The 25,569-nt window shown below is 38.4% G+C and overlaps 1 protein-coding gene across 3 annotated transcripts in view; it reads left to right on the top strand.

Annotated features, from left to right (window-relative positions):
• Positions 1-964: 964 nt before the first annotated feature.
• The window catches only part of wts (serine/threonine-protein kinase warts), a 47,989-nt gene continuing 23,384 nt past the window's right edge, over positions 965-25,569 (top strand). The window contains exon 1 of one of the 3 annotated variants that reach the window (XM_073962084.1): positions 965-1,535. The gene's annotated coding sequence lies outside the window, so the exon portion shown is untranslated. The remainder of the gene's footprint in view (positions 1,536-25,569) is intronic. The other 2 variants (XM_073962083.1, XM_073962082.1) reach the window with 2 other exon arrangements.

Genomic DNA, 25,569 nt, shown 5'->3' with positions numbered 1-25,569 from the left:
GCATATAAATATCAGATGACGGGCAAAGAGTGATCAGTGATAAATTTCTTCGAATCGACTAGTAAAGAAGTAAAGTAAAGCTGTGTACTTAGCATGGTACAATAATACAGGTAGCATTATCATGCCAGCTGATGGTAACATAATTGGTCTGTTCCTTTACTTTTAAAAATGGTAACAGTGGCAAAAAATGGTAAAAGTGGTGAACTGGTCTCATATAAATTGTATGCTTTTTAAAGTAAAGGAACACTTTGCAGGTTAAAAATGGTAAGAAATGGTAACCTCAGGTACGTAAAGGAACAGAGCTAATGTGTCAACTGCATTGAATTGATGTCAAATTTTGACACCTTATGTTACCAACAATTGCCGATGCGGCTACCTGTGTATTTGTACCATGGTACTTAGCTATAACAGTCAGTTCCGAAAAAGTGTAATAAATTAAATAAAGCATTTTAGAAACGTAATCTGAAACGAACCCTGTTTTATTTGGTACAAATCGTATCGGGGAATAAAACAACGTCTACACGGAGATTAGTTAAACCTAATTCCGTAACAATATAAAAATACTATTATACTATAATGTGTAAATGTATGTCCCGGTCCACACTACGGTGAATTTCATTAAAAAATTTCATGAAATTATACTATGTTTACATTTACGAAATCCACTCGATTTCAACTGTCAATTCCATTGCTCAAACGTCAAATGAAATCCAATCGATTTCCGATGAGTTTTCATTTGACGTATACACAAAGGAAATTACAGATGAAATCGAGTGGATTTCGTAAATGTAAACATAGTATTAGGTGTTCTTAAATCGAATTCCCCACTACATCAATTTTATGATTTTACTCGACCATGGAGGTCGATCTAGAGACGCATAATTTCATGCATTTTTTTATGAAATCACTCTAGTGTGGACAGGGACTATACTACATTATTTTCATTAACGCAGTTTTTATTCTTATTCACAACATCGCCGTTGTCATTAACATTAGTATGGCTCGGTTCTCTGCGCACGACTTATTAAAATCGACAGAAACAAAATTTCGGCAACATTTTTTGTTAATTTTCCTATTTAAATAACAATTAATTTATAGAAAATTGTGAAATATGATGCACTAAAGTGTGGAGAATGTTAATTTTGTGAAAACTAAATATTAAACTAATTATTATTAAACTAATTTAATGATTATTATTCCCCCGAAGAAGAAAAAAAGTCCATGCCCAAAAGTAACGAGTTCACAAGGCAATAAGAAATATCGTTCGTTAGTCTCTCAACAAAAAGCAACGAGTAGATGATAATCTCGCTAAGAAGAAAAAATTCACTCACATAATAAACACAAGAAAAAGAAAAAATAACCAACTACAAAAACCACGATATAAGAAAATATAAAAATAAATTGTGTGTGTGTGTTTTAAGAAAAAAGAAATAGTGCAACGAATTGTAGAAAATAAATAAATAAACATGTAAGAGAATGAAATGAAATTATCGATTTGAAAGCGCAACAAGTAATGGAGAAGTAAATATCTTTATGTATGTATGTTGTACAAGTTAGTTCAACAAGTGCCAAATTAATGGAATGAGAAGGAATTTAAAAAGCCAAATGAATTTTAAATTTATTATTCATTTATTTGTTTTTCATTTGTGAAGCATAAAAGAAAAAAGTGCAAAGAATGTGAATAGAAGATATTTGTTGCATGTGTCGTTGGTTTTGCATTGTCACACAGGAATATAATATGACGACGAATCGACAGAAACATGAAATGAAGAACAAGAAATTCCTCTTCTTCATGTCATTCGTTTACAAAATGAATTTCGTTCTGTTTTGTTCTGACTCCCTCCCCCCTCTCTCTCCCATGGGCCAGTCCTATGTGATTTTTTTTTAACAAAGAACAAAGTCGCGTCGTTATTCAAAGCGCCGTCATTGTAAAGATTCTGCGACATTTGTGTTTTGTTGTCATTTGATCGTGGCGAGAGACTTTTTAAGATGATTTCTCCGAGAAATGAATAATATCCGAGGAAGATCAGGAATTAAACAAAAATAATACTGAAAATCATTGTTTTTGGTGGATGTGATGGAAAAAACTCTAAGAGGATTAAAAAAAGTCTCAAAGGGGAGTTTTGGCATGTAAAAATAAATCGGTTGTCGGTAATTACTTTTATCACCCACAATTAGACAATTAGGAAAAATTGACTGACAAACCTAAAGTGCTATCGTGAGGAGAGCTCAGACCGATTCTATTAGATATCAACAGAACGTCGAAGAGTCCCAATTAAATGTGACCGTGATAATACTACTAAGGAGAGGAGAAATGCGAGCGCTTTAAATTCTAAAAAAAAATACGAGTTTTCGAATTTATATATATTAGAAGGGGATTAGAAGGAGTTCCAGCAGCACTCGCGAGATAATTCCCTCCTCTTGGAAATTATTAGTAGAAAGTACATACAATTATTTACCATTAGGTTGTGCCTAATTCTCCAATTGCTACATAAGACCTTAAGATATCGTCCGCATTTCTGGCGGCGTTTGCGTTACTTTTTAATCTGATTGGCTTTGTTTTTTGATCTCGGCCTCCTTTATTCAACCAAAAAGAATTTTTATTATTTTTGATTTGTTGTTGTTGTTGCTTGCGTCCAAATAATTTGTGCCTTTTTTATGTACAAAAATTTCATGCCAATCACTACTATACACAACAGAATACAACAAGAACACTAGATCAGAAAAGAATAACAAAGATACATACATTTACACCGAGGAGATCCGAAAAGAAAAATATTGAAAACAAGAGTACTATGTATGTCTGTCGTGGGCACATATATGTGAGTGTGTGTCTATGTTTGGAATTGGAAAATGATGAAAATATGTAATTATCACTAGCAGCGGGCGAGAACAACGCCAAAAAACGACGAAAACAAGTGCAGTTAGAGGCGCAGTAGCAGCAACGGCTAAGCAGCAGAGCAAAGGAATGAAATGCGCGAATTGTATCGAAATGAAGGCGAGATATGATGACGATGATGGGATATTTAGAGTATGTGCAAGTCATACAAAGAAAAAACACAAATTTCAAGAAGACAGTGTTTACAAAATGATAATAAATTTAAAATTTAGTTAAAATTTATTTTGAAATGTTTATCGAAGTGGAGTGGTATTTAAACACGGAATGTCGAGCTGTGTTCGAACCATCTGTCATAGGGGACGTATTACCACCCAATGTCCAGAGAAATAGCTCCAATGTTCAACACGGTGAATGAAACGCCCTCCAGAATTAGTGGAGAGTGCCACACTACGCCGACATATAAATCTTGTAATTTCTCTTGGGTCAGACCATCACCACTGAACGTAACATTTTCTGCAATTCCAGGACATTATCAATGCTGCATCCGTTCGCTAAATATCTGCTAGTCGAATACCCAAGCTGGGACTAACTTTCCAAACTCGGAATAACCCAAATGAGATTGATGAGCTTGCCCGAACCAAAGTAGTGACAGTGGAGATATAAATGTCAGTAAGTGCGTGTCAGTAGAAAAAATTTAGCTAGATCACCGCAGTTCTGAACTTTGAAGAGGGAAAAAACTAACATCTTGAGAAGAAAGGAAACTAGAACTTCAGACACATTTGGTCTCATCATGTTGGCTGATCCAATGACGTGCGCGATTTATTTTACAGACAATTTGTCGATTATCGCGAGATTGACAGGGTGAAGATATGATCAGTATGTCGATTAAGATTTCTGCCGATATAATCCGAAACGCTAAATCATTCAAAACGTTGGTTCCTGTCGAGGTAGAGTTGCTGAGCTATACATTTCTCCGATAAATAGCAGTATCTCAGGTAACAAGCCTAACATTAGCCGCCCGCTTTTGGTAGGTCATAACAGTCTAGTCTTGGAGGAATTTAATGCACATCATGGGTTGTGGCATTCGCTCCTCTGAAGTTTTGTACGGTCAACGAGGACGCCCCTACCAGAATGAGAGGAGAGTGTCACACTTCGCCAGACATAACCATCGTGTCACCTGGTCTGACAAATGACGTCACCTGGCAACCCGTCATTTCTCTTGGATCAGACCACCTCCCCATAATTGTCTCCGTCAGCAGACCGCCCGATTTCATCTGAAGAGTTGCAACATTGGAGCCGTTATTAGTTAATTGTGGGCAACGGTTAAGTCACTCTCGAACCCTGGAAGGAGGGAAGATAGGACCTCAGTCACGTGTGGCGACGTTACGTTGACTGACTCGAAGAGGTGCGACTGTTTGTTGAGCACCCCGGGAGTGACAGGGCGAAGAGTACTACGTCGCATTAGACCACCACAGTTTACAATGGATGATGTTGCGAAAGCCATCAGGAACGCTAAAACGTTGGGCTCTGATGGAATACCCTTGGTAATGCTGAAACAGCTGCCGGTAGTGGGGTATCTCACTAAAGTTATCATCCTATCGCTAGCCACGCTCATTGTTCCCGAAGTCTAGAAAATGGTCCCTCTCCTGAAACCAGGCAAGGATACCAGCAAATGTGAATCGTATAGGCCGATTGAGATCTCAGACCTACCCAGCTTTAGAAATAGCTATCCAGCTAACCAGCACAGCATGACAGCAGCACTGCACGCCATCTCTACACATATTTTCGAGGACTCAACCAGAGAAAGCCGTGTGATAGAACAGTGATGGTGGCGCTTGACTTATCAAAATCCTTTGATACTATCAAGCCATCCACGCTGTTTGAGTTCATTGAGCAAATAGCCCTCCGGCCAAGTCTGAAACTTTGGATAGTCTTACGTGTAATTTAGGAACAAGAAATCCAAACCCCGTAGAGTGAAACAGGAAGTTCCCCAGGGTGGGTGATATTTCCTGAACTGTTTAACATCTATATCTCCTGCTTTCCGACCCCTCCAGACGGCATTGAAATGGTAAGGTATATTCGGATGATTGTACGATCGTCTCGTCAGGTACCATCTCTGACATTTGAGAAAGACTGAATTCCTATTTGACCCATATTACCATCTTTTTCCACGCGAGGAATATGCAAATATCCGCTACTAAATCTACGGCCACTCTGTTCACCACATTAAAGCCGCAGGTGAGAACAGAGTTGAATGTCATGGTTGATGGTAGCAGAATTCCGACCACAAACTTCCCAAAAATTCTAAGGGTCCCATTTGACAGCATGTTCATGTTGTCCACACATGCCACTGCTATATGCGACAAGTTAAGATGTTGGAAAATAGTCCTAAAAGTCTCTAGCCGGCAGTACTTGGGGGCAGATAAAGAAACTTTGTTGACCACATATTAAGTGATATGTTCTTCTGTGGTAAGCAATGCGGCGCCATTATGGTTCGCGAATATAAGTGCAATGCGATGGAAAAATATTCAAACCTGTCGAAATATCACCCCGAGAACTGTGACATGGTGCCTCCTCATGTCTTGAATGGATCTTCCACATGATGAGACAAAGATTCGTCGGGCACAGCAACACAATAGCATGTTTTCGTTGCAGTACTTGCTCGGGTGTTACCGTAAGAGCCATTGTAATCACCATATGCGGTCCTCGGAGAACATACCCCATCTATCGCAGCTTAGGTGCGTCTCAAAAACGCTCTGGATTCTGTAGAGGTCTAAATTCCTGTAGGGCAAGGATCAGTGGGGCCGTGCAAAACATCTGCCCAGCATGTAGCACAGGCCGCACGATAGACTGCACCTGTTCAACTGCCCTGCCAAAGCTACTCAACTAACTCCAGTAGATCTGTAGGCAAATTCCAACGGAGCAGACACATTCCTATAACTGGAGGTAGACCCAGAGCCAGATTAAGCGAATATAAACGAACAACCAATCACACATTTCGCTCAACTCCAAATAAAAAAAATAAATAAATGAAAACCTCAAATTCATCCGTTCAATATTGTGAGTCACTGTATAATGCAAGTGTAATATAGAGTATAACAATTTCATATTATCGGACTATGTGGAAATGTGTTGCTGCATTCAGCCAGCCAGCCATCGTCGTCGTCAACAACATCATCATCACCAACCTCATGATCTGCAGAGCTATAGTCGCCACCAGCTGCTATAAGAGTGTGGAGGACACATATGTACTATGTATGCGCATACTTTGTCCATATGTACCTTTTTAGATGTCGGAACATGTATTTGTTGTTGATATATCTACTCCTCTCGTCGTCGTCGTTGTTGTATATGAAGGAGAAACATGTTGTTATTGTTTGTATGAAGAAAAAAAAGCAAAAAAAAAAAAAGAAACAAAAATTGATCGCCGCTTTTCTGTAAAACGATGAAATATTTGGAATTCCATTCACATTCCAGCATGCAATCCGACTAAGAGTAGATACAAGCCGCGGGCGAGTGACGACGACGACTAGGCACATACTACAATAGCAACAACAACAACCACGGACAAATACTACTACGACTGCTACTAGAAACTGGGCAATTCCGCACAACGAATTATTATTATTCGTACACAAAAGCCAGAAACAAACAGAACGACCAAACCGACTAGGCTATCAACCGACCATCCATCCGATCGACCGACCAACTGTCCGACCACCACCATACATACTTTGATAGAGATAGATGATGACGATGATGGTGGGTATGTGGTATGGTTGTTATAATGGTGTAAATCGCATTGCAAACTAACGAATGATATTACAACAATATATCTCTCCACACATTCGAGCACCCATGCACACACACGCATTTTTAATGGGTTTCGGAATATTTCATTTGGTCAAGTTTTTTTTTCCTTAACATCGTTTTTGTAGTGGAGGACGAAATCCTTTGCAATGTTCTTTATTTTTTACTTTTTTTTTGAAAACTGATCAATGTTTATTTTGAGGATTTATTTTGATTGAATTTTAGGATTCAATGAAGGCTGATTAAACTTATAACAACAGCAAATGACAGACTCACTTCACTTGATAGGATTTTAGAGCCATAAGTCTATTAAACCGCTCTCCACTATATGTCAAAAAAGATCATTTCAGGGATTTGTCAAACGTTTTCGTGGTGAATTTGGGTCACAGTGAATCTCCAGATCTAGTTATGTGGATATTTTCGATGGGTTGTAACCACAGATCCACTGGAGTTAGTTGAGTAGTCTTGGCAGGGCAGTTGAAAAGGTTCAGAGTCTGTACCGCATGCTGGGCAGATATTTTGCACTGTGTCATTGATTAGTGCCCCATAACATCCCAAGCTTCGTTGGGCCAAAACTACTCTGGTTTGTCGTACCAGCTGACGCTCCTTAGCTGCGATAGATGTGGATTTTCTACGAGGACCACATTCACACAATAGTTGATCTAGGGGTTCTCTATTGTAACGTTGGACCTCTCTTTCTAAATCATGAAGATCACTCCTGGCAGCTTGGGTAAGGGGTCCTATCTACCATATGGCGATTAGGATGGCTTTCACGGTAACACCTGAGCAAGGTTAAACAGTTCCGGAGATACTACCCCACCTTGGGAAACAATCTCACCAAGAGCTGTTGTCTTGCTGGGAACCTTACGGAACCAATGCTGACGATCGGCAACTACATAGCTATTTATGACTTTTGGGAAATGTAAAGCCGCACGAGTTTCTGCAACAGGCGATAAAAGCGAAATCGGTCTGTATGATTCACCTTTGCTGTTATCCTTGCCGTCACTTCAGTTGCGGGACCAGCCTGTCAATTTTCCAGACTTTGGGGACAATGTGGGTGGCTAGCGACAGGTTGAGAACTTTGGTGTGATACTCGACTCCCTGCTAATCCAGCTGTTTCAGCATTACCATGGAGATTTCATAAGGGCCTAACGTTTTGGAAGATTTAGCGTTCCTGATGGCATTCGCAACATCGTCCATTGTAAATTGTGGTGGTTTCTCCTCCGCAATAAGAGATCTAATGCGACGTAGTACTCTTCTCTTCGCCTTGTCATTGTCGCCTTGTTCTGTCGACTTGTGCACCCGCCAGGCATGACTGAGTTCCTATCTTCGTTCCTTCCAGGGTTCAAGATTGACTTAACTGTTGCCCACAATTCGCGCATTCCGGCACCAATGTTGCAACTCTTCTGATGATTTGCACTTGTTCCGTTTATGCTCACCGACCAGCCTGTTAACTTTCGGTGTCAACTCATTGAATCTGGTGTCATGGGTTGGCTCGACGAAGCTCATCACTCTCATTTGCTAGTCCCACCGCCTCTGCTGGGTAGTTTGGACTCATTTGGCGTATTCGACCAGCCGGTATATGGCGAGCGTCTGCAGCAGTGATGATGACTCGGAACGCCCTTCCGTTACTCGAACATCATAATGAATGGGCAGATCTGGAAATCGGTGATTGGTGAACTCTCTCTATCTAAGCCAATTAGCATTCTCATGATTGATTAAAGTGCGTCGTTCAGAGGTGATGAAATCGGGTGGTTTGTTGATTGGCACAATTATGGGTAGATGGTCTGATCCAAGGGAAATTACGGGTTGCCAGGTGACGTCATTTGTCAGACCAGGTGACACGATGGTTATGTCTGGCGAACTGTGACACGCTCCTCTAATTCTGGAAGGGGCGTCCTCATTGACCGTGCAAAACGTAGAGCTATCAATCTGCTCAGCCAGCACTATACCCCTCTAGTCATTTCCGAGGCCTGTATGCCACTCTCATGAGGAGCATTAAAGCTTCCCGTTACCACATACACGTTAAGCAACTCTACAACTTAATATTTAGGTGTGTATTGAACGAATGGTGCAATATAACTGTCTGACCCAAACGACAGGTTACCACCGGACGTCATTTGTCAGACCTGGTGACACGATGGTTATGTCTGGCGCTCTCCGCTAATTCTGGTAGGAGCATTCTCATTAACCATGCAAAACGTAAAGCTAACAATCTGCTCACATACACATCTCGCCTAGGGCAGAAAGCCACAAGTCATGATGAACAAAGAGAAAGATTTTGAAAATTAGAAATAGTGACATTTTACTATTCCACATTAAATCCAAGGAAGATTGCTGCCTGAATTGGATGTGTCCATAGCGCCTCAGTTGTCAGATCTGTGGGGTTTTGCAGAAAGATGTCTGGTCGTGTGCAGGGGACTGCTGCTCGGATTTCTGGATTCATTTGACTTAGCTAGCTGTTTAGATAATTAGAGAGTCCCGACCTAAGCTGCGATAGGGTGCATCTCGTATCTCAAGACAATTTCCTCTCTTCATCATTGATGGGTGGGGGTCTGCCTCCAAGTACAACACTGTAGGAGTATGAGTTTATGGAGTGTGGAGTTGTTTGGAGGCTTCTTATATTGTTCATTCGCTTATTGGGTTCAGTTGGGGTAGCATTTCTTTGTTTTTGCGAAAGTCATGTCTAATTGGGATTTCTCTCTCGGTGTGTATGTGGTGGTGTGGTTTGGGTGATTGGGGAAGTTCATTTGAGTTGGTGCTGTTTTGTTAGGAAGGTTGAATGCCGTCTTACATTTAACATTTTGCATTCGTGGTGCAAGTGTTCTTCTGGGGGTTTTGGAGTGGCACTTTGTTGCTATTCTCAGTGCCGAGTTTTGCACAGTTTGCATGCTACTCCAGTGTGTATTACTAATGGAGTCCATGCAGGATCAGCATAGTCGAGGAGTGGCGTCCTATGGCTTTGTAATCATGGTTTCCTTGTGTTTGCCCCATGTGCTGCCTGAGAGCGTCTTGAGGATTTTTTTTCGTCATCGGTCTTTATTTGATGCGAGCTCCGAGTGTTTGTTGAATTGATATGTGTTGTCAAAGGTGACACCTAGAATTTTAGGGTTTTTTACAGTGGGGATGCTCTCCTCGTTTGTATGTTGAGGTTTGTATTGACATACCATGTACATATACCCAGTCAGCATTTTTTGAAAATTTTAATCAAATTCGAGTCTTTTTTGATCCGACTGATGGGTGTGAAGATAAAAACGATTTTAACTAGCGGAGACAAAAACCACAATGGTGGTGGTATAACAATATAACAGTTGTATAACAGATTCGTATAACAGTTGTAAAAACGATTTTGAAAAACGATTTTCATGGATATATGTATGTTTTAGAAGATTACTCAGAATAAAAAAAATAAGCACATGCATAGCACTAAGTATTTTATTGTGGATATTTTGAGAAAATTGGGAATTTTTGGAGAAGATTAAACAAAATGGACCGATGATTAAATGCCTTCATGTATGGGATGGACCTAATGAGGGGCCCTCTAGGAAAAATTTATGAACCCTGCGGATATATAGAGGGCACGGTTAAATAGGGTATTGAGAGCACTATAAGACTATATTTATTTCAATACATGATGATTGTAGAAATTTTGAAATATTGACCGTTTATGAAAACACTCTATATTTGTGGGTGGACCTATTGAGGGGCCCTCTAGGAAAAATTTATGAACCCTGCGGATATATGGAGGGCACCGTTAAATAGGGTATTGAGAGCACTATAAGACTATATTTATTTCAATACATGATGATTGTAGAAATTTTGAAATATTGACCGTTTATGAAAACACTCTATATTTGTGGGTGGACCTATTGAGGGGCCCTCTAGGAAAAATTTATGAACCCTGCGGATATATGGAGGGCACCGTTAAATAGGGTATTGAGAGCACTATAAGACTATATTTATTTCAATACATGATGATTGTAGAAATTTTGAAATATTGACCGTTTATGAAAACACTCTATATTTGTGGTGGACCTATTGAGGGGCCCTCTAGGAAAAATTTATGAACCCTGCGGATATATGGAGGGCACCGTTAAATAGGGTATTGAGAGCACTTTAAGACTATATTTATTTCAATACATGATGATTGTAGAAATTTTGAAATATTGACCGTTTATGAAAACACTCTATATTTGGGGGTGGACCTATTGAGGGGCCCTCTAGGAAAAATTTATGAACCCTGCGGATATATGGAGGGCACCGTTAAATAGGGTATTGAGAGCACTTTAAGACTATATTTATTTCAATACATGATGATTGTAGAAATTTTGAAATATTGACCGTTTATGAAAACACTCTATATGGGGGTTCACCTATTGAGGGGCCCTCTAGGAAAAATTTATGAACCCTGCGGATATATGGAGGGCACCGTTAAATAGGGTATTGAGAGCACTATAAGACTATATTTATTTCAATACATGATGATTGTAGAAATTTTGAAATATTGACCGTTTATGAAAACACTCTATATTTGTGGGTGGACCTATTGAGGGGCCCTCTAGGAAAAATTTATGAAACCTGCAAAATGGATAGAAATTTTGAAATATTGACCGTTTATGAAAACACTCTATATTTGTGGGTGGACCTATTGAGGGGCCCTCTAGGAAAAATTTATGAACCCTGCGGATATATGGAGGGCACCGTTAAATAGGGTATTGAGAGCACTTTAAGACTATATTTATTTCAATACATGATGATTGTAGAAATTTTGAAATATTGACCGTTTATGAAAACACTCTATATTTGGGGGTGGACCTATTGAGGGGCCCTCTAGGAAAAATTTATGAACCCTGCGGATATATGGAGGGCACCGTTAAATAGGGTATTGAGAGCACTATAAGACTATATTTATTTCAATACATGATGATTGTAGAAATTTTGAAATATTGACCGTTTATGAAAACACTCTATATTTGGGGGTTCACCTATTGAGGGGCCCTCTAGGAAAAATTTATGAACCCTGCGGATATATGGAGGGCACCGTTAAATAGTGTATTGAGAGCACTATAAGACTATATTTATTTCAATACATGATGATTGTAGAAATATTGAAATATTGACCGTTTATGAAAACACTCTATATTTGGGGGTTCACCTATTGAGGGGCCCTCTAGGAAAAATTTATGAACCCTGCGGATATATGGAGGGCACCGTTAAATAGGTTATTGAGAGCACTTTAAGACTATATTTATTTCAATACATGATGATTGTAGAAATTTTGAAATATTGACCGTTTATGAAAACACTCTATATTTGTGGGTGGACCTATTGAGGGGCCCTCTAGGAAAAATTTATGAACCCTGCGGATATATGGAGGGCACCGTTAAATAGGGTATTGAGAGCACTATAAGACTATATTTATTTCAATACATGATGATTGTAGAAATTTTGAAATATTGACCGTATATGAAAACACTATATGGGGGTTCACCTATTGAGGGGCCCTCTAGGAAAAATTTATGAACCCTGCGGATATATGGAGGGCACCGTTAAATAGGGTATTGAGAGCACTATAAGACTATATTTATTTCAATACATGATGATTGTAGAAATATTGAAATATTGACCGTTTATGAAAACACTCTATATTTGGGGGTTCACCTATTGAGGGGCCCTCTAGGAAAAATTTATGAACCCTGCGGATATATGGAGGGCACCGTTAAATAGGGTATTGAGAGCACTTTAAGACTATATTTATTTCAATACATGATGATTGTAGAAATTTTGAAATATTGACCGTTTATGAAAACACTCTATATTTGTGGGTGGACCTATTGAGGGGCCCTCTAGGAAAAATTTATGAACCCTGCGGATATATGGAGGGCACCGTTAAATAGGGTATTGAGAGCACTATAAGACTATATTTATTTCAATACATGATGATTGTAGAAATTTTGAAATATTGACCGTTTATGAAAACACTCTATATTTGTGGGTGGACCTATTGAGGGGGAGGGCACTGTTAAATAGGGTATTGAGAGCACTATAAGACTATATTTATTTCAATACATGATGATTGTAGAAATTTTGAAATATTGACCGTTTATGAAAACACTCTATATTTGTGGGTGGACCTATTGAGGGGCCCTCTAGGAAAAATTTATGAACCCTGCGGAATATGAACTCAGAATAAAAAAAATAAGCACATGCATAGCACTAAGTATTTTATTGTGGATATTTTGAGAAAATTGGGAATTTTTGGAGAAGATTAAACAAAATGGACCGATGATTAAATGCCTTCATGTATGGGATGGACCTAATGAGGGGCCCTCTAGGAAAAATTTATGAACCCTGCGGATATATGGAGGGCACGGTTAAATAGGGTATTGAGAGCACTATAAGACTATATTTATTTCAATACATGATGATTGTAGAAATTTTGAAATATTGACCGTTTATGAAAACACTCTATATTTGTGGGTGGACCTATTGAGGGGCCCTCTAGGAAAAATTTATGAACCCTGCGGATATATGGAGGGCACCGTTAAATAGGGTATTGAGAGCACTATAAGACTATATTTATTTCAATACATGATGATTGTAGAAATTTTGAAATATTGACCGTTTATGAAAACACTCTATATTTGTGGGTGGACCTATTGAGGGGCCCTCTAGGAAAAATTTATGAACCCTGCGGATATATGGAGGGCACCGTTAAATAGGGTATTGAGAGCACTATAAGACTATATTTATTTCAATACATGATGATTGTAGAAATTTTGAAATATTGACCGTTTATGAAAACACTCTATATTTGTGGGTGGACCTATTGAGGGGCCCTCTAGGAAAAATTTATGAACCCTGCGGATATATGGAGGGCACCGTTAAATAGGGTATTGAGAGCACTTTAAGACTATATTTATTTCAATACATGATGATTGTAGAAATTTTGAAATATTGACCGTTTATGAAAACACTCTATATTTGGGGGTGGACCTATTGAGGGGCCCTCTAGGAAAAATTTATGAACCCTGCGGATATATGGAGGGCACCGTTAAATATGGTATTGAGAGCACTTTAAGACTATATTTATTTCAATACATGATGATTGTAGAAATTTTGAAATATTGACCGTTTATGAAAACACTCTATATGGGGGTTCACCTATTGAGGGGCCCTCTAGGAAAAATTTATGAACCCTGCGGATATATGGAGGGCACCGTTAAATAGGGTATTGAGAGCACTATAAGACTATATTTATTTCAATACATGATGATTGTAGAAATTTTGAAATATTGACCGTTTATGAAAACACTCTATATTTGTGGGTGGACCTATTGAGGGGCCCTCTAGGAAAAATTTATGAAACCTGCAAAATGGATAGAAATTTTGAAATATTGACCGTTTATGAAAACACTCTATATTTGTGGGTGGACCTATTGAGGGGCCCTCTAGGAAAAATTTATGAACCCTGCGGATATATGGAGGGCACCGTTAAATAGGGTATTGAGAGCACTTTAAGACTATATTTATTTCAATACATGATGATTGTAGAAATTTTGAAATATTGACCGTTTATGAAAACACTCTATATTTGGGGGTGGACCTATTGAGGGGCCCTCTAGGAAAAATTTATGAACCCTGCGGATATATGGAGGGCACCGTTAAATAGGGTATTGAGAGCACTATAAGACTATATTTATTTCAATACATGATGATTGTAGAAATTTTGAAATATTGACCGTTTATGAAAACACTCTATATTTGGGGGTTCACCTATTGAGGGGCCCTCTAGGAAAAATTTATGAACCCTGCGGATATATGGAGGGCACCGTTAAATAGTGTATTGAGAGCACTATAAGACTATATTTATTTCAATACATGATGATTGTAGAAATATTGAAATATTGACCGTTTATGAAAACACTCTATATTTGGGGGTTCACCTATTGAGGGGCCCTCTAGGAAAAATTTATGAACCCTGCGGATATATGGAGGGCACCGTTAAATAGGTTATTGAGAGCACTTTAAGACTATATTTATTTCAATACATGATGATTGTAGAAATTTTGAAATATTGACCGTTTATGAAAACACTCTATATTTGTGGGTGGACCTATTGAGGGGCCCTCTAGGAAAAATTTATGAACCCTGCGGATATATGGAGGGCACCGTTAAATAGGGTATTGAGAGCACTATAAGACTATATTTATTTCAATACATGATGATTGTAGAAATTTTGAAATATTGACCGTTTATGAAAACACTATATGGGGGTTCACCTATTGAGGGGCCCTCTAGGAAAAATTTATGAACCCTGCGGATATATGGAGGGCACCGTTAAATAGGGTATTGAGAGCACTATAAGACTATATTTATTTCAATACATGATGATTGTAGAAATATTGAAATATTGACCGTTTATGAAAACACTCTATATTTGGGGGTTCACCTATTGAGGGGCCCTCTAGGAAAAATTTATGAACCCTGCGGATATATGGAGGGCACCGTTAAATAGGGTATTGAGAGCACTTTAAGACTATATTTATTTCAATACATGATGATTGTAGAAATTTTGAAATATTGACCGTTTATGAAAACACTCTATATTTGTGGGTGGACCTATTGAGGGGCCCTCTAGGAAAAATTTATGAACCCTGCGGATATATGGAGGGCACCGTTAAATAGGGTATTGAGAGCACTATAAGACTATATTTATTTCAATACCTGATGATTGTAGAAATTTTGAAATATTGACCGTTTATGAAAACACTCTATATTTGTGGGTGGACCTATTGAGGGGCCCTCTAGGAAAAATTTATGAACCCTGCGGATATATGGAGGGCACCGTTAAATAGGGTATTGAGAGCACTATAAGACTATATTTATTTCAATACATGATGATTGTAGAAATTTTGAAATATTGACCGTTTATGAAAACACTATATGGGGGTTCACCTATTGAGGGGCCCTCTAGGAAAAATTTATGAACCCTGCGGATATATGGAGGGCACCGTTAAATAGGGTATTGAGAGCACTATAAGACTATATTTATTTCAATACATGATGATTGTAGAAATATTGAAATATTGACCGTTTATGAAAACACTCTATATTTGGGGGTTCACCTATTGAGGGGCCCTCTAGGAAAAATTTATGAACCCTGCGGATATATGGAGGGCACCGTTAAATAGGGTATTGAGAGCACTTTAAGACTATATTTATTTCAATACATGATGATTGTAGAAATTTTGAAATATTGACCGTTTATGAAAACACTCTATATTTGTGGGTGGACCTATTGAGGGGCCCTCTAGGAAAAATTTATGAACCCTGCGGATATATGGAGGGCACCGTTAAATAGGGTATTGAGAGCACTATAAGACTATATTTATTTCAATACCTGATGATTGTAGAAATTTTGAAATATTGACCGTTTATGAAAACACTCTATATTTGTGGGTGGACCTATTGAGGGGGAGGGCACTGTTAAATAGGGTATTGAGAGCACTATAAGACTATATTTATTTCAATACATGATGATTGTAGAAATTTTGAAATATTGACCGTTTATGAAAACACTCTATATTTGTGGGTGGACCTATTGAGGGGCCCTCTAGGAAAAATTTATGAACCCTGCGGATATATGGAGGGCACCGTTAAATAGGGTATTGAGAGCACTATAAGACTATATTTATTTCAATACATGATGATTGTAGAAATTTTGAAATATTGACCGTTTATGAAAACACTCTATATTTGGGATTTATGAACCCTGCGGATATATGGAGGGCACCGTTAAATAGGGTATTGAGAGCACTATAAGACTATATTTATTTCAATACATGATGATTGTAGAAATTTTGAAATATTGACCGTTTATGAAAACACTCTATATTTGTAGGTGGACCTATTGAGGGGCCCTCTAGGAAAAATTTATGAACCCTGCGGATATATGGAGGGCACCGTTAAATAGGGTATTGAGAGCACTATAAGACTATATTTATTTCAATACATGATGATTGTAGAAATTTTGAAATATTGACCGTTTATGAAAACACTCTATATTTGGGATTTATGAACCCTGCGGATATATGGAGGGCACCGTTAAATAGGGTATTGAGAGCACTTTAAGACTATATTTATTTCAATACATGATGATTGTAGAAATTTTGAAATATTGACCGTTTATGAAAACACTCTATATTTGTGGGTGGACCTATTGAGGGGCCCTCTAGGAAAAATTTATGAACCCTGCGGATATATGGAGGGCACTGTTAAATAGGGTATTGAGAGCACTATAAGACTATATTTATTTCAATACATGATGATTGTAGAAATTTTGAAATATTGGCCGTTTATGAAAACACTCTATATTTGTGGGTGGACCTATTGAGGGGCCCTCTAGGAAAAATTTATGAACCCTGCGGATATATGGAGGGCACCGTTAAATAGGGTATTGAGAGCACTTTAAGACTATATTTATTTCAATACATGATGATTGTACCCTACCCTATTTAACGGTGCCCTCGTATTTCAATCATTTATTGGTGTTTTGTTGATTAATTTCGGACCCTTTTTCGAGTCTTTTTAGAGTCATGTTTATAATAATTTATGAGTCTTTAGGGAGTCATTTATGAGTCTTTTTGTTAGACGAAATAAATTAAAAAAATTTTCTTTTTATTCTTCTTTGTTTCTTTCCTTTGTTTTATAGTCTTTTCTGCTTTGTTATGTCTTTTAATTATCCTTTATGTTGCTTGGTGGTTAGTATACTGCTTCTTCATTTCACTTGGCAAAACCTGTTGTGTTGTGTTTGTCTGTACCTTTAATATTATACGTTACATTTATATCAAAATTTTGTAGAAAGTGTATATGAGAATTTTATTTTTTTATTTACAACCAAATAAAAATAAAACAAAGCAATCAGTTTTTAATCACCTAACTGTTCAAAATATGATCAGAGTATACATAATTATAATCACTTTTCAAACACCTGTATGACCCTTTTTTGATTAAGCATTTTTCAATCTTCCAGATGATCAAAATGTGACAATAAATAACAAAAAATTGTCACATTTTAAACACCTCAATGATTTATTTGTGATTGCTACACATTTGTTGTTGTATTTTAAATTGAACTCTTTTTAATCATTACAGGGAGTCACTTTCGAGTCCCTTTCTGATCACACAAGCGACTTAATCAATTTTTGATCACCAAAAGGACTCTAAAAAGACTCCTCAATGTGATTTTTGAAAAAACAGTCTTCTAAATGCTATCTGGGTAGGAATACGCCTTCAGTCGCTGGCTGTATTGTTTCGCGTCAATTAATTGACGAAGAACATGTGTTAACCGCAGGCTCTGTTAGATGTCTCATTTCCCCACCAGGACGTATACGTACGTACGCCAATCATACGCACTAAGTTTGATTTGAACTTCCAGGTTGCTATAGTTGAAACCAAAACACTTTGGTTTACCAAAAAACCGTTAAAGCAGTGGTGACCAAAAACACACATTTGCAGATTATAACTTGCGCTAGTGTGAGTGGAAACGTAAACAATGCATTAACCGAACAAATGTGTTTACAATGTACGTGTGTTTCGTATGCCCGCGTTCGTAGGAAAGTTGTTGTTGGTGGTCATCACTGGCTTAAAGTCATCTGCAATTGACGCTTATGTCGGCAAATGAGATGGCTTGATGAGAATTGATGTTTCTAATTGCACACAGTCCAGTTTAGGGATACGCAGTGGAAAGCAATAATCGGTTTTTCGATTATACGGTTTTCGTGAAAAACTTAAAACTCGATTTTCGGTTAGTCGATTATTTGAGAGTGTACTAAAAGTCGACTTTCGATTATTCGTTAACCGCCGAAAACCGATTATAATCGAATATAATCGACCATTTTCATTGATGCGATCCATGACGTGTATATGTATAAAAAAGTACCGTCCACTACGCGGTTTTAGCACACCTAATAATCAACTATGACTAATAGTCGTCCACGATTAATAGTCGACTACGAATAATAATAGACTACGACTAATGGTCGACTACGAATAATAGTTGACTCCGTTTTTCGAAAGTCGATTAAGAAAAATCGATTATCCGGTTTTCGCACAGTCAATAGTCGACTACGACTTTTAGAAATTTTACGGCTAATAATCGATTAATCGATTAACCGAAATCGATTTTACGTATCCCTAGTCCAGTTCACCACTGTGTATTTTACATTTAGTGTATAACAATCCGGAGTTCTCATTTCTGGATTTCCTGCAAAAGTTGAAAATGACTGTAATGTACGGGGGTAGCAGTCACGTTCGGAAATTCCGATGTAGAGTTAGTTTGTTTGCTTCTGCACGTTGCTTTCCATCTCAAATAACAGCCCACGATTGTATGTAGATTGTTAGGTTTAGAGGATAAAGGTTCTTCTTCTTTATTTCTCAATTCGGTTTTCCCATCACTTATTGAATATTGTGTAGCCACGAAGTTTCTTTTCTCCCTCTTACAGCTCTGTCAACGATAGATGTCTGTAGTAGTATACGAGGGGCACTAAAAAACCTTCTGGCCATGCCTGTGAAGTTATATTGGAAATTATATTAGAAAAATTAATTTTTAGCAAAGGCGCAAACCATTCACAGGGTGACTCAGAGAAAACATATTTAACTAAAATTGGAGAACAAATTGAATCGCAAATTATAATTTATGGTCATAACTATTAAAATAACGGTAAAGTATAAACAATTCTGAACAAAATGAATGAAGGAGGCATAAATACGTGTTTAATATATATCAAAGAGCTGTATTGAAAAAGACACTGAACAGAACAGCCCATTGTGCCAAAACTATAAAAGATGGGCGGACGAAACTTGGCTTAAATTAAAGGCCTCTTGAATAGCTATCAGCCCATATATAGGTTTTATCCGAAATCAATTTCAGAGATCTGCAATTTTGCGATCTACCTTGGGCCCACCTATGAAAAAGACACTAAACAGAACAGCCCATTGTGCAAAAACTATAAAAGATGGGCGGACGAAACTTGGCTTAAATTAAAGGTCTCTTGAATAGCTATCAGCCAATATATAGGTTTTATCCGAAATCAATTTCAGAGCTCTGCATTTTGCGATCTACCTTGGGCCCACCTATGAAATATATACTGAACATAATAGCCCACTGTTCCAAACTATAAAAGATGGGCGGACGAAACTTGGCTTAAATTAAAGGCCTCTTGAATAGCTATCAGCCCATATATAGGTTTTATCCGAAATCAATTTCAGAGATCTGCATTTTTGCGATCTACCTTGGGCCCACCTATGAAAAAGACACTAAACAGAACAGCCCATTGTGCAAAAACTATAAAAGATGGGCGGACGAAACTTGGCTTAAATTAAAGGCCTCTTGAATAGCTATCAGCCCATATATAGGTTTTATCGGAATCAATTTCAGAGATCTGCATTTTGCGATCTACCTTGGGCCCACCTATGAAATATATACTGAACATAATAGCCCACTGTTCCAAAACTATAAAAGATGGGCGGACGAAACTTGGCTTAAATTAAAGGCCTCTTGAATAGCTATCAGCCCATATTTAGGTTTTATCCGAAATCAATTTCAGAGATCTGCAATTTTGCGATCTACCTTGGGCCCACCTATGAAAAAGACACTAAACAGAACAGCCCATTGTGCAAAAACTATAAAAGATGGGCGGACGAAACTTGGCTTAAATTAAAGGTCTCTTGAATAGCTATCAGCCAATATATAGGTTTTATCCGAAATCAATTTCAGAGATCTGCATTTTGCGATCTACCTTGGGCCCACCTATGAAATATATACTGAACATAATAGCCCACTGTTCCAAAACTATAAAAGATGGGCGGACGAAACTTGGCTTAAATTAAAGGCCTCTTGAATAGCTATCAGCCAATATATAGATTTTGTCCGAAATCAATTTCAGAGATCTGCATTTTTGCGATCTACCTTGGGCCCACCTATGAAAAAGACACTAAACAGAACAGCCCATTGTGCAAAAATCTACCTTGGGCCCACCTATGAAAAAGACACTAAACAGAACAGCCCATTGTGCAAAAACTATAAAAGATGGGCGGACGAAACTTGGCTTAAATTAAAGGCCTCTTGAATAGCTATCAGCCAATATATAGATTTTGTCCGAAATCAATTTCAGAGATCTGCATTTTTGCGATCTACCTTGGGCCCACCTCTGAAAAAGACACTAAACAGAACAGCCCATTGTGAAAAAACTATAAAAGATGGGCGGACGAATCTTGGCTTAAATTAAAGGCCGCTTGAATAGCTATCAGCCCATATATAGGTTTTATCCGAAATCAATTTCAGAGATCTGCATTTTGCGATTTACCTTGGGCCCACCTCTGAAATATACACTTGACATAATAGCCCACTGTGCCCAAGGTAAATCGCAAAATGCAGATCTCTGAAATTGATTTCGGATAAAACCTATATATGGGCTGATAGCTATTCAAGAGGCCTTTAATTTAAGCCAAGTTTCGTCCGCCCATCTTTTATAGTTTTTGCACAATGGGCTGTTCTGTTTAGTGTCTTTTTCATAGGTGGGCCCAAGGTAGATTTTTGCACAATGGGCTGTTCTGTTTAGTGTCTTTTTCATAGGTGGGCCCAAGGTAGATCGCAAAAATGCAGATCTCTGAAATTGATTTCGGACAAAATCTATATATTGGCTGATAGCTATTCAAGAGGCCTTTAATTTAAGCCAAGTTTCGTCCGCCCATCTTTTATAGTTTTGGAACAGTGGGCTATTATGTTCAGTATATATTTCATAGGTGGGCCCAAGGTAGATCGCAAAATGCAGATCTCTGAAATTGATTTCGGATAAAACCTATATATTGGCTGATAGCTATTCAAGAGGCCTTTAATTTAAGCCAAGTTTCGTCCGCCCATCTTTTATAGTTTTTGCACAATGGGCTGTTCTGTTTAGTGTCTTTTTCATAGGTGGGCCCAAGGTAGATCGCAAAAATGCAGATCTCTGAAATTGATTTCGGATAAAATCTATATATTGGCTGATAGCTATTCAAGAGACCTTTAATTTAAGCCAAGTTTCGTCCGCCCATCTTTTATAGTTTTGGCACAATGGGCTGTTCTGTTCAGTGTCTTTTTCAATACAGCTCTTTGATATATATTAAACACGTATTTATGCCTCCTTCATTCATTTTGTTCAGAATTGTTTATACTTTACCGTTATTTTAATAGTTATGACCATAAATTATAATTTGCGATTCAATTTGTTCTCCAATTTTAGTTAAATATGTTTTCTCTGAGTCACCCTGTGAATGGTTTGCGCCTTTGCTAAAAATTAATTTTTCCAATATAATTTCCAATATAACTTCACAGACATCCTTCTGGCCTAGGTTACACACAGTGTCGCTAGGCGTCATTTTACCTTTTTTTGGAAAGTTTGACAGTTTTTAGCCTAAACGTACTCAGGACAGTTTGAAATACGACCATATGTTGGGTTCTTTACAATGGATTGATAAAGATACCGCCAAAAATTGTTTTTTGAACGCTTTTACAGCATCTTCTGGCGACGAAAAACGTTATCCACGCCTTTTTTTTTTTTGATGAGCTGCAATCAAATGAGGCCATTGAAACCCAAGCCTGGACTGTACGGCGATTGACCCATCAATTCCACGTTTTGTCCGGTCAAACAGGCGCTGGTTTTAATCGATGTGTTAGAGCTCGCATTGTCATGATGCAGAACGATTCGTCTTCTTTTGTTCGTTTTTTCGAATTCCTCAGGAGACTTCAGGCAAACAAATTGTTGTGTACCACTCAAAGTTAACAGTCTTGCATTTCTCAAGCCGTACAGTCGCCACCCGGTCAGTTTTGCCGAAGAAAGAGGCGACCAATTGCTTCGAAGTGCTTCTTACATGAACAACTTTCGTTGGATTTGGTTCGCTTTCGGACTCCTAAGCATAGATACATGATTCGTCCTCTGTGACGCTCTTATAAATGGTGATTGAAGCACCGCGATTGTACTTATTCACAGTTTCTTTGCACCAATCCACAAGAACCTTTTTTAGCGATTGAACAATTTTGCCTGATCTAGGGAGAAAAATCCATTTTTCGGCCTGGTGTTCATGGCATATCAAATGTTAGTGGGTGGAAGAAATGACCAAGGATGCCTCTATCTTACGCTATATAACAGGGCGATCTTGAATTATCTGTTTACGCACGGCTTAATTTTTTTTTTTGGCACAACGGCGACCCTCACGACCTTCGTTGTTTTGCGAATTCATTAAACCAGTTTTTCATATTGATATAGGATGACCCTTTATCGACATACAAAGATTTTATTTGATCGATGCACTGATTATCCACGTCGAAAGTTGTGAAAAATTATCAGACGAAAATGTTCACAATTAAATTCCATTTTTTTGCAAACTGATTTTTTCAAGTCACTGTAAACAACCCAACACATGGTTGTATGTCAAACTGTCCTGAATATGCTTAGGCTAGAAACTGCCACATTTTCACAAAAATAAATTCAAATGACGCCTGGCGACACTGTGTGTTGCATAGGCCAGAAGGGTATTTAGTGCCCCTCGTATTTTGTAGCAATTTGTATTTGGGGTTTCTTATATTTGTATTTGCTATTTTTCTTCTCTCTATTAAATTGATCAGTTGCACCCTCTCGCATTGTGTTTTTCTCAGGATTTCGGCATTGATTATAACATCAGTGCAGGATAAAGTAATAATTCATCTAGTATGTGTGTTACAGACTTCATTCTCGTCCTAAACCTCGATGTTTTAGTCCTCCTTTGTATTGATAATTACAAGTACTTACTTAGCTGGCCCATTACAGAGCATTTGTTCCATAGGCCGAACTAAGAAAAGATCTCAATTTCTCTCTATTTGTTGCTTCGCACTCTGGAATGCCGCGCCTTTTCATCTCTTTATCCACTTGTTTGTGTCATCTATTCCTTGGCCTGCCAATTCTGCGGCCTGGTGTTCATTTTTCTTATACGCCTTTTTAGCGGGTTCATCTTCGCTCATTCTTATTAGCCAACTAGCCAACGCAATCGCTGCATCTCGATACGTTTAACTATATTGATGTCGTTGTATAGCAGATACAGCTCGTGGTTCATGCGACGTCGATATTCACCGTCAACGCAGATTGGTCCGTAGACCTTTCGAAGAATTTTTCTCTCAAACACACCAAGCACTGCCATGTCTGCTTGCGCATGGCTTCGGAGCCATACACAAGTACGGGTAGTATCAGTGTTTTGTAGAGCGTTATTTTTGTTTGACGAGATGTAGCTTTGCTTTTAAACTGCTTACTTAAACCAAAGTAGCATCTGTTGGCCAATACAATTCTTCTTTTTATTTCATAACTGATGTCGTTTGTTGTGTTTACGGAGGTGCCGAGGTAGACGAAGTATTTTACTACCTCAAAATTATACAAACCAACTTCCACAGTTGGTCCGAGCTCAATGGACGCATTGCGCGTCGACACCATTAACTTTGTCTTCTCACCGTTTACAGCCAGACCCACTTTAGCAGATTCTCCTTCGACCTTTATAAAGGTATCGCTTACTTCTTTTACTGATCGCCCCATGATGTCTATATCCTCAGCATAAGCGAGTAACATGTGACTATTGGTGTAGATTGTGCCACTTCCTTTGACGTTTGCCTCTCGTACAACCTTTTCCAGCAGGATGTTGAAGAGATCACACGAAAGGCTGTCTCCTTGTCGGAAACCTCTTTTGGTACTAAACTCTTCGAAGAGGTTCTTTCCTATTTTAATTAAATTAAATTAAATTAATTGAGGACCTCGTGTCATTTTACAAAGCCGGATGAGCTTTGCGGGGATACCAAATTCAGACATGGCTTGAAATACATTTGAATCGACAAAAAGGTGGTAAGTGTCGATCTGCCTCTCTTGGGTCTTCTCCCAAATTTGCCGCAGTGTAAATATCTGGTCAATGGTCCAATTATCTCGTTGACCATAAGCTTTAGTCGTTCGCACAATATCCCTGACACGATCTCGGCTGGTAAGCCATCGGCTCCTGCTGCTTTATTATTCTTCAGCCGATTTATTGCTGTCATTACCTAATCTTGGCTGGGCGGTATACATTCAATACCATCTTCTGGGATTGGGACTGTGGTATCTTCGTCGTCTTCGCTGCTATTGGATACCAACAGTTTTGAAAAATGTTTTTTCCATATCCTGAGTACACTATCTGTATCAGTTACCAAATTACCTTGCTGGTCTCTACAGGAGGATGTGCCTGTACCAAAGCCATCAGTTTGATGCTTGGCTCTTTGGTAGAATTTTCGGACTTCATTCTGGCTCCTGTACGTCTCGATTTTTTCACACTCCCGCTTTTCCATCTCTCTCTTTTTCTTGCGGAAAAGACGTTTCTCCTCTCTCCTTTTATCCCTGTATCTCTCTCGTGCGCTACGCATTGCAAAGTAGCCTTATATGCCGCATTTTTCTCTTCGGTGGCAGCACGACACTCCTGGTCATACCATAGATTCCTTGGTGGAGGTCTCTGGTATCCAAGTATGGATTTTGCGGCTGTTTGCATGGAGTGGGCAATACTTTGGCATTGCGCTGATATGTTATCGGGATGAGGAGTGCTTTGATTAAGCAATTGGGCTAGTTGAGTGGAATATGCTGTGGCTATCTGTTGTGATTGCAGCTTACCGATGTCTAACTTTCGTGTTGTGTCTGTTCGTACTTTGTTTGCTACGTTCAACCGGGTGCGTACCTTTGCTGCTCCTCTATCTATCACCATCTATCACCATGTGATCAATTTGATTTCTTGTTTTCTGATCTGGAAACAGCCAGGTGCCCTTATGGATGTCGAGATGTTGAAATCTGGTGCTGCTAACTACAATGTTTTTTGCCGCTGCGAAGTCTATCAGTCTCATA

Source organism: Musca autumnalis, unplaced genomic scaffold, assembly GCF_047663935.1.
Source record: "Musca autumnalis isolate F117 unplaced genomic scaffold, ASM4766393v1 scaffold_1, whole genome shotgun sequence".
Classification (NCBI taxonomy): domain Eukaryota; kingdom Metazoa; phylum Arthropoda; class Insecta; order Diptera; family Muscidae; genus Musca; species Musca autumnalis.
The sequence above is the reverse complement of the archived record's forward strand: the minus strand, read 5'-3'. Positions and strand labels throughout refer to the sequence as shown.